Genomic DNA, 8,409 nt, shown 5'->3' with positions numbered 1-8,409 from the left:
TTCAATTCTTTTGCTACCCTACAATGAATAAAATTGTGGGTGCTTCCTGAATCAATCAACACTATTACCTTTTTCTTCTTGATTTGTCCTTCTATCTTGATGGTTTGAGGAGTGGTAATTCCCGCCAATGAATTACAAGATATGGTTGGATTTATTTTTTCTTCATCTAGGCTTTGTTCTCGGAGTATATCCTCTTCTTTTGACCTTTCTTGCTCCTTTTCTTCTTCCTCTTCACAATCTATGTAGAATAATTTCTTCTCAGCACACTTATGACCTTTAGTGTATTTGCTATCACAACTGTAACAAAGCCCTTTTGCTCTTTTTTCTTCCAATTGTTGTGGTGTCAACCTTATAGGTTGTGGAAGACTAGGGGCAACAACACTTCCGTCTTTATAGTTGTGAATGGTATGCTTCCTGGTTGCCATAATTTTGCTTTCCATTTTTCTTGCTAACCTGAATGCCTTCTCTAATGAATCAGGTTCCCAAAGGCGAACATCATGTTGGATATTATCCTTTAAAGACCCTATGAGCACATCAATCCGATGCTCCTCTGGAATATCTTTTACCCTTATGTTCAATTTTTGAAACTCCTCAATATGCTCCATTTTTGAACCCTTTTGTTTGAGACTTATCAATTGGCTAAAAAAAGTGTTGCTTTTTGTATCCTCATAATGTGCTATCAATTCTTCCGTAAAAATTGCCCAAGTGATAAATTGTTTACGAGAGCAAAGCCATTGATACCATACAAACTGATTTGGTTCCAAGTATAAAGTTGCCATACGTACCTTTTGTGTGTTTTGCACATTATTGAGATCAAAGAATTGCTCCATCTGTAATATCCATGTGGCGGGATCCTTGCCATCAAACTTCCTCATATCGATTTTTGGAATATGGTGGGTCTTCGATCCAACATTAGAGTCTATGGAATCATGATTAACATTTCTTTTGTTCACATCATGAGTTTCCTTTACAACCTTTTCACCATTAGTAAGTGTTTCTTGTAGAAAATTTGTCAAACCTGTCTTCAAATCTGCCATGTCTGTCTTTAAATCTGTCTTCAAATTCGCCATGTCTCTTTTCAAATCTGTCTTCAAATCATCCATCTTAGCTTCCATGCCCTTTATCTTAGATTCCACGCCATTTATCTTAGCTTCTGTTAGCTTTTGTGAGCGTGACATTTGTTGCACTTGTTCTTGTAATTTTGATATATCATGTAGCATTTCTTCCTCTTCTTCATGAGTCATGCTAGAGCTTTCAGGTTCCTTACTAGGTGTTTGCATTTTCTTTCCTTGGGCATCAGTTACCGATAATAATGCTTTACTATGCCCTTTGAATTCCTTCAAACCAAGCTTACACAAAAATTAAAAAAAAAAAAAAAAACAAAAAACAAAAGAAAATACACACCTTTTTTCACTTTGTAGAAGCCTGATATTGAATCTGATGTATCTCTGTAATTTCGAATCATCCAGTTCTGAAATTACGACCTGTAGTAGCCTTTTGTGTCCTCTTTCCAATGCCACAAGTCTGACCCAAATTGGTTTCTCCAAGGAAGAGTTATGTGAAATCTCCCATAGTGACTTGATTATAGACTAGTTCAGTAGAGCAAACTTGTACGGCATGCCATGAGTCACTGTTTCGACCTATGGATCTGAAAAATGCATACAAGAAACTACAGTCCATCCTCTTTCTGTACCTTCTTATGAAATTTCAATCCAATCCCCAGAGAGAAAGTTATGACGATTTTCCCCAGGTCACCTATTTGGAATGTAATTCAGGAGTTTGCAAAAAGACCAACTTCCTCAGATCATATCTCCGTAAATATAGCGCGAAAAGCTCTGAAATTCAGACCCGAGGTTCAGCATGATCTCTTCTAAAATGGGTTTTTTTTGCAACTTCTGAAACATCGCAAAAAAAGGTTATAGCGAAAATACCACGATGACCTGTTTGGAGCAGCGAAACCCTAGAATCCAAAGCTCTGATACCAAATGTTATGAAACCAGCTCAAGAAAAGATAGAAAAGATAGATCAACACCTTAGAATTCAGTCTCTTTGAGGGGGCAACCTCCTTTACATTACATAAATGAACAATTCTTGGATGATTCAAATGACAAAACCTCCTTTCTATATATAGGAGTCTAAGGAGTCACAATATAATCCAGTCGACCTAACAATAATAATATAAAGCCACAAAAATAACAATAGAGGGATTCTATGGGGCACAGTAATAACAATATGGGGGCAATAGGGGCACAACAATATAAATAAGGGGTACAACTACAATAGTAATGGTGTAATCACTAGTATTATAGGGACCCAACACTCCATGTTCCACCCGACCGTAGAATGGTTGAGCCAAATCTCTCGTCAATCATTCACCCTCATGCCATATTCCAAGCATGAATGTGGGATCTCACAGAACACATCAATCAAAACTCATCCAGAGCTTCCGAAGGCCATCCACCTCAAGCTATCAAACAATGATTCCACCTCACAGTCGGACATCACAAACCAACATCAGATCGGTCTCTATCCAAGCCTTCTAGGGCTCCAGGGCATTTGTTCCAACCCAGCTTCCAAGGCTAGTAACTCAACCCACGACTGTCACTGGGCTCCAGAGTATTTTTCCAACCAAGGCTCTAGGACTAGTAACTCAACCCACAACATTTTTCAAGCTTCTAAAGCATTTGTGGATCCAGGGCTTTCAGGACTAGTAACTCAACCCACCAAGAGTTTCTAGAGCATTTGTCCAACCAAGGATTCCAAGACTAGTAACTCAACCCAAGCTCTTAAAGGGTGTCCAAAGCATTTTTCCAACCAAGGCTACGAGACTAGTAACTCAGCCCAAGTCATTATAGGGCTTCAAGAGGATTTGTCCAACCAAGGCTTCATTAACTAATAACTCAACCCAACCTTAAAGGAAACATGAGAACCAACCAAAAAAGACAATCAAGTAAACCCACAATCTCCATATCTATCCAAGAAATGGAAAGGGTAGGAAATCCAAGGTCAATCCAAAAAATCCTTCATGTCAATGACAGATCATGACCAAGAATCCACATGCATGTGCCATGCATGCCAAAACTAGTGTAGGAAACATACATGCAACTCAATTCCTGCAAGCAAATATGATGTAGTTGTTGATTTCGATGCCTTCTTTTTCTTTCCTACTCTTCCTTTGCCTTATTGCTCCAAGAATCCAAGTATGTCACACCCTCCAAGAGTGCTCCAAGGAAACTCTAAGTCTCCATGAATATGATATAGAGAGAGAATAGAAGAGAATTCCAACAAAACCTGTGAAAGTCTTACACTGACCAAGCATGAGACAAGAGCTTGCCAACTGATCCTTAGAAACCTTTTTATTAACGAGGCCTCTATTTTCTTCATTTTCCATTATTTTCCTTCAATTTCCTCCTTACATGCAACCTATGACCTTTCACCGTTGTTTCTCCTAATTTCCTTTATTTTCATAAATAAATGTGCCAAAAATGCCTTTTGCCTTCCCAAAGCCTTAACCATTGCCTTTGCCAATTTCCTTAGCCATAATAAACTGAATCAACACCCACTAAGATGTTTCCCCCACCATTCAGCTTGGAATACATGTCCGATCATCCGTGGCATTTATAAGTTTTTACATGTATTTTTAACCAGGGTTGTTACAGTTTGTCCAACCAAGGCTTCCAGTACTAGTAACTCAACCTAAGTTGTTACAGGGCTTCCAGAGCATTTTTCCAACTAGGTTTTCCAAGAATTAATAAATCAACCCAAGCTAAGGAAACATGAGAACCAACCAAAACAAAATAAGGAAATAAACCCACAATCTCCAAGGCTATCCAAGAAATGGAAAGGCTAGGCAATCCTCCATGCTAGTGATAGATCATGACCAATAATCCAGATGCATATGCCATGCATGCCAAAACCAGTGAGGAAAACATACATGCAGTTGGGTACCTGCAAGAAAATCTCATTGTAGTTGTTGATCTTGATGTCATCTTGTGCTTTCCTCCTCTTCCTTTGCCTTCTTGCTCCAAAAATACAAGTATGCCCCACACCCTCCAAGAGTGCTCCAAGAAAAATCTAAGTCTCCAAGAATATGAGAATGAGATAATAATGAGAGATCTCCACAACTGAATTGACAAAAGGTTACCAACTAATCCTTAGAATCCTTTTTATGAATGAGGCCTCTATTTTCTTCATTTTCCATGATTTTCCTCCTCACATGCAACCTATGACCTTTCAGCTTCTTTTTCTCCTGATTTCCATTATTTTAATAAATAAATGTGTCAAAAATGTCATTTTGCCTTTCCAAAGCCTTAGCCATTGCCTTTAGCAATTTTCTTAACCATTAATCAATCATAAGTGATCCCCATCACTAGGATTTTTCCCAACATTCAGCTTGGAATAAGTATCCCATCAACCATGGTTATTATTTTGTCTTTATTAACTTTTATTACATGGAATTTTCACCAGGGCTATTACAGAACCCTCCCCCTTGGGGGAAGAACATCCTTGGTGTTCAATAACACCTATAACCACTAAACTATTGTAAGTAAAACATATTGCCGATGGAGCTTTATAACTTAGCTCATTGCAATATTTACAATGATCAACCTGCTAAGAAGCAAACCAACATGAAAACATAACATCATAACAACATGACACCCATACCGCTTATTGGAGCTTTATAACATAGCTCATGGCAGTATTTACATCCATATAAATATGTACATATAGAAACATCACCAAAAAACATATACCAAAGAATATAGCAAAACACCATGCCAAAACTACTTTTCCTCAACCGGTGAACAAGGAAGGATACATATCCCACATCTGATCCACCATCTCTCATGTAGCTTCATCGGGCCCAAAGTGCTTCCATTGCACCTTAACTTGCTCGATTGCTCGGTTTCAGAGCATGAGCACCTTTTTCTACAATATACACTGAGGCTCTGGCTGGAATTCTCCATCTGGTTCCACTTGCAATACAGAGTCAATCACATGATCAACATATTTAACATACTTCTTAAGTAATGACACATGGAAAACATCATAGACTTTCATTTTCAGAGGCAGTGCAAGTCGATAGGCTACTGGCCCTATCCTCTCAACAATACTGAAGGGTCCACAAAACCGTGGTGCCAACTTGGCACATGATCCAATCCGTAAGGAGTCTTCTTTAGTTTAATGCACAAGTACACATGTTCCCCAATTTAGACCTCCTTGAACAACCTATTCCGATCTGCATAGCTCTTCTCCCTATCTTGTGTTGCCTTTAGATTCTTCTTGATAGCTTGCATTTCTTGTTCCATGTTTGGTCCAATCAAAAACTTGTTAATTGGATCACTCCAACTAATAGGAGTATTGCAACTCATCCTATACAATGCTTCAAACAAACTCATCTTTAAAGATTCCTGATACTCATTTTTGTAGGCAAACTCTACCAGTGGAAGATACTCTTTCCACTTTCAATGTTGATGTATCACATGCATCCTCAACATGTCCTCCAATATTCTGTTGATCCTGTCTACCTATCCATCTTTCTGTGAATGATAAGTTGTATTGAAGGCGAACTTTGTGCCTAAACCTACAAACAACTCCTTCCAAAACTTGGAAGTGAGCTTTGCATCCCTGTCTAATACAATCTTCTTTGGAACACCATGAAATCTAACTACATTTCTGATGAACACCTGTGTTACATTTCTAGCTGAGAATGTAGACTTCACTGGAATGAAGTGTGCAACCTTTATCAATCTGTCCACAATAACCATGATAGAATTATGTTGTCTCACTGTCCTCAGAAAACCTATGATGAAGTCCATGGAAATGACCTCCCATTTCCATTCTGGAATCACAATCAACTATAGCAGCCCACCTAGATGTTTACACTTTGTCTTCACACACTAACAATAGAAACACCTTGCCACAAACTCTGTTACATCCCTCTTCAAGTTCAGCCAATAATAAAATCTCTTAACTGTGGTCAATGCCTTCTGATAATCTGGGTGACCCTAATATGGTTTCGCATGAAAATCTCTCAAGATCACCTTCTTGAGCTCATTGCTATCTGGCACATATATCTTGTCTTTGAACCTAACCAGTCCATCTGTTGTAAGGAAATAGTTCACATGCTGTGTAGTTGCACCTGTACCTATACATGTACCTACACCTGTACTCTCATCTATACTTGTACCTGTACCTGTATTATCACTTGTACATGTACAAGTACTTTGCTGCAATCTATGCATAATCTCCATATATCTGACATCTTGGTGATCTGCCTACAAGATCATATCCTGTAAGTCTGTCCCATAGGAGCTCATAGTTGCTAAATGATTTACCTGTATCTGCGTACTAAGAGAATCTGCCACTTTGTTCTCTTTACCTTTGATATATATGATCTCAAAATCGAACTCACTACTCGTAGCTAACCATCGAGCTTGCCTACCAATCAAATTCAGTTGGTCAAATAGATATTGCAAATCATTGTGATCACTCGTCAATGTAAACCTCTTGCCTAGAAGATAGTGTCTCCACATCTTCAATGCATGTATAATCACTGCCAATTCAAGATCATGTGTGGGATAGTTATGCTCGTGCTCATTCAGTTTCTACGACTCATAGCATACCACATGTCCATCCCACATAAGGACTCCACCAAGTCCCTTCTTGCAAACATTTGTGCATACCAAAAAATCTTTGTTTGGATCTGCAATCTTTAGCACTGGTGCATGTGTCGACAACTGCTTGAGCTGCTCAAAACTAGCCTCACACTCCTCTATCCAACTTCTTACCTTTCATATGCAATGATGTGATAGGATAAGCAATATGTGTGAAGTTTCTGATGAACCTCCTATAATAACCTGTCAATCCCACGGAAGATCTCACCTCATCTACATTCCAAGGAGCTACCCACTCAATGATGGCCCTTGTCTTTTTTAGATCTACTACAATGCCCTCATTGGAGACAACATGCCTTGAGTAGTTTATCTCAGTATGAAACTACACTTGTTGAGATTAGCATATAACTGATGCTCTCTCAACAACCTCAACACTGCTACTAAATTCTCTACATGTTCTTCCTCATTTTTAGAATATACCAGTATTTCATCAATGAACACAATAACAAACTTATCCAAATACGGAAGCAACACACTATTCATCAAACACATAAATGTAGTTGGAGCACTAGTCAAACCAAATGGAACTACAACAAACTCATAATGCTCATACCTAGTCCAAAAAGTTGTCGTGTAAATGTCCTCCTCTTTGATGCGTACCTGATGGTATTCGGGTCTCAAATCAATCTTTGAGAATATTGTTGATCCCTTCAACTGATCGAATAAGTCATCAATCCTCGGAAACAGATACATGTTCTTGATGGTCACTTTTTTCAACTACTTGTAGTCAATGCATAACTTAGAGTGTCATATTTCTTCTTCACAAACAATATCGGGTTGACCTGTGGTGATACACTTGGCCTAATGTCTTCCTTGTCCAACATGTCTTCAACTATAGTTTCAACTCAACCAACTTGGTTGTGCTCATCCTGTAAGGTGCTTTTGATGTCAGCGCTGCCCCTGGCACCAATTCAATGGAAAATTCTACCTCCCTGTGAGGTGGTGACTCTGTAATATCCTCAAGAAATACATCCTTGAACTGATGTAAAACTAGGTACCCACTCAAAACATCTGCATCCTCAACTTCCTTACCCTTGTCACTAGAAATGTGTATTGCAACTAACACACACCTTTTTCTACGTCTGTGCTTTTCTTTCATAGCTATTACCATCCTAACTGATGTGGATTTCTTCTTACCCTATAAGACTCTTGGTTCTCCATTGTCATCAACACACTCAATGGCTTTGTCATAACAGTCCACCTTGGTTCTATGAAGATACACCCAATCCATGCCCAACAACATAATGTATGATCCAACGGTAATACATTCAAATGCACTGCGGTAGGCATAACATTGATCCAGGCAGATGTTGGTGGCCACCCACCTATCCCATTTGGACCCCCACAGCTGTCTCTTTCAGTTTTTTCAGTTTCCTAAATTGTAGCATAGTTTGCTATTTTTAGCAGTTTTTCGGGTCCTGAACTTCCGAAGCCATTTCGAGGCCCTAAACAACGTTTTTTGGGAAATCTGTGGACAACATGGGTCCATGGACCGATGTTGCCCTTGGGTCCATGAATAGATGTTTCCCTTCCCAAAGTGGTAGTGCTCGGATAGATCTTTCTAACGAGATATTGTACACATCAAACGAAGATCGTATGGCAAAGTTATGACCCCGAGAAATTGATGTACCAATTTACCCAAAAGGGGCCCACAATTTAGCATTTCATCTTCTAGGGTTAGGTTTTGTGATGTTAAGGGTTTTCCATTGTTTCTCAATAATAAATAGGCCTT

Source organism: Pinus tabuliformis, chromosome 8 (assembly GCF_031772625.1).
Source record: "Pinus tabuliformis cultivar Carrire ecotype Pingquan chromosome 8, CPIR1, whole genome shotgun sequence".
Lineage (NCBI taxonomy): Eukaryota > Viridiplantae > Streptophyta > Pinopsida > Pinales > Pinaceae > Pinus > Pinus tabuliformis.
This window is presented reverse-complemented; position numbering follows the sequence as displayed.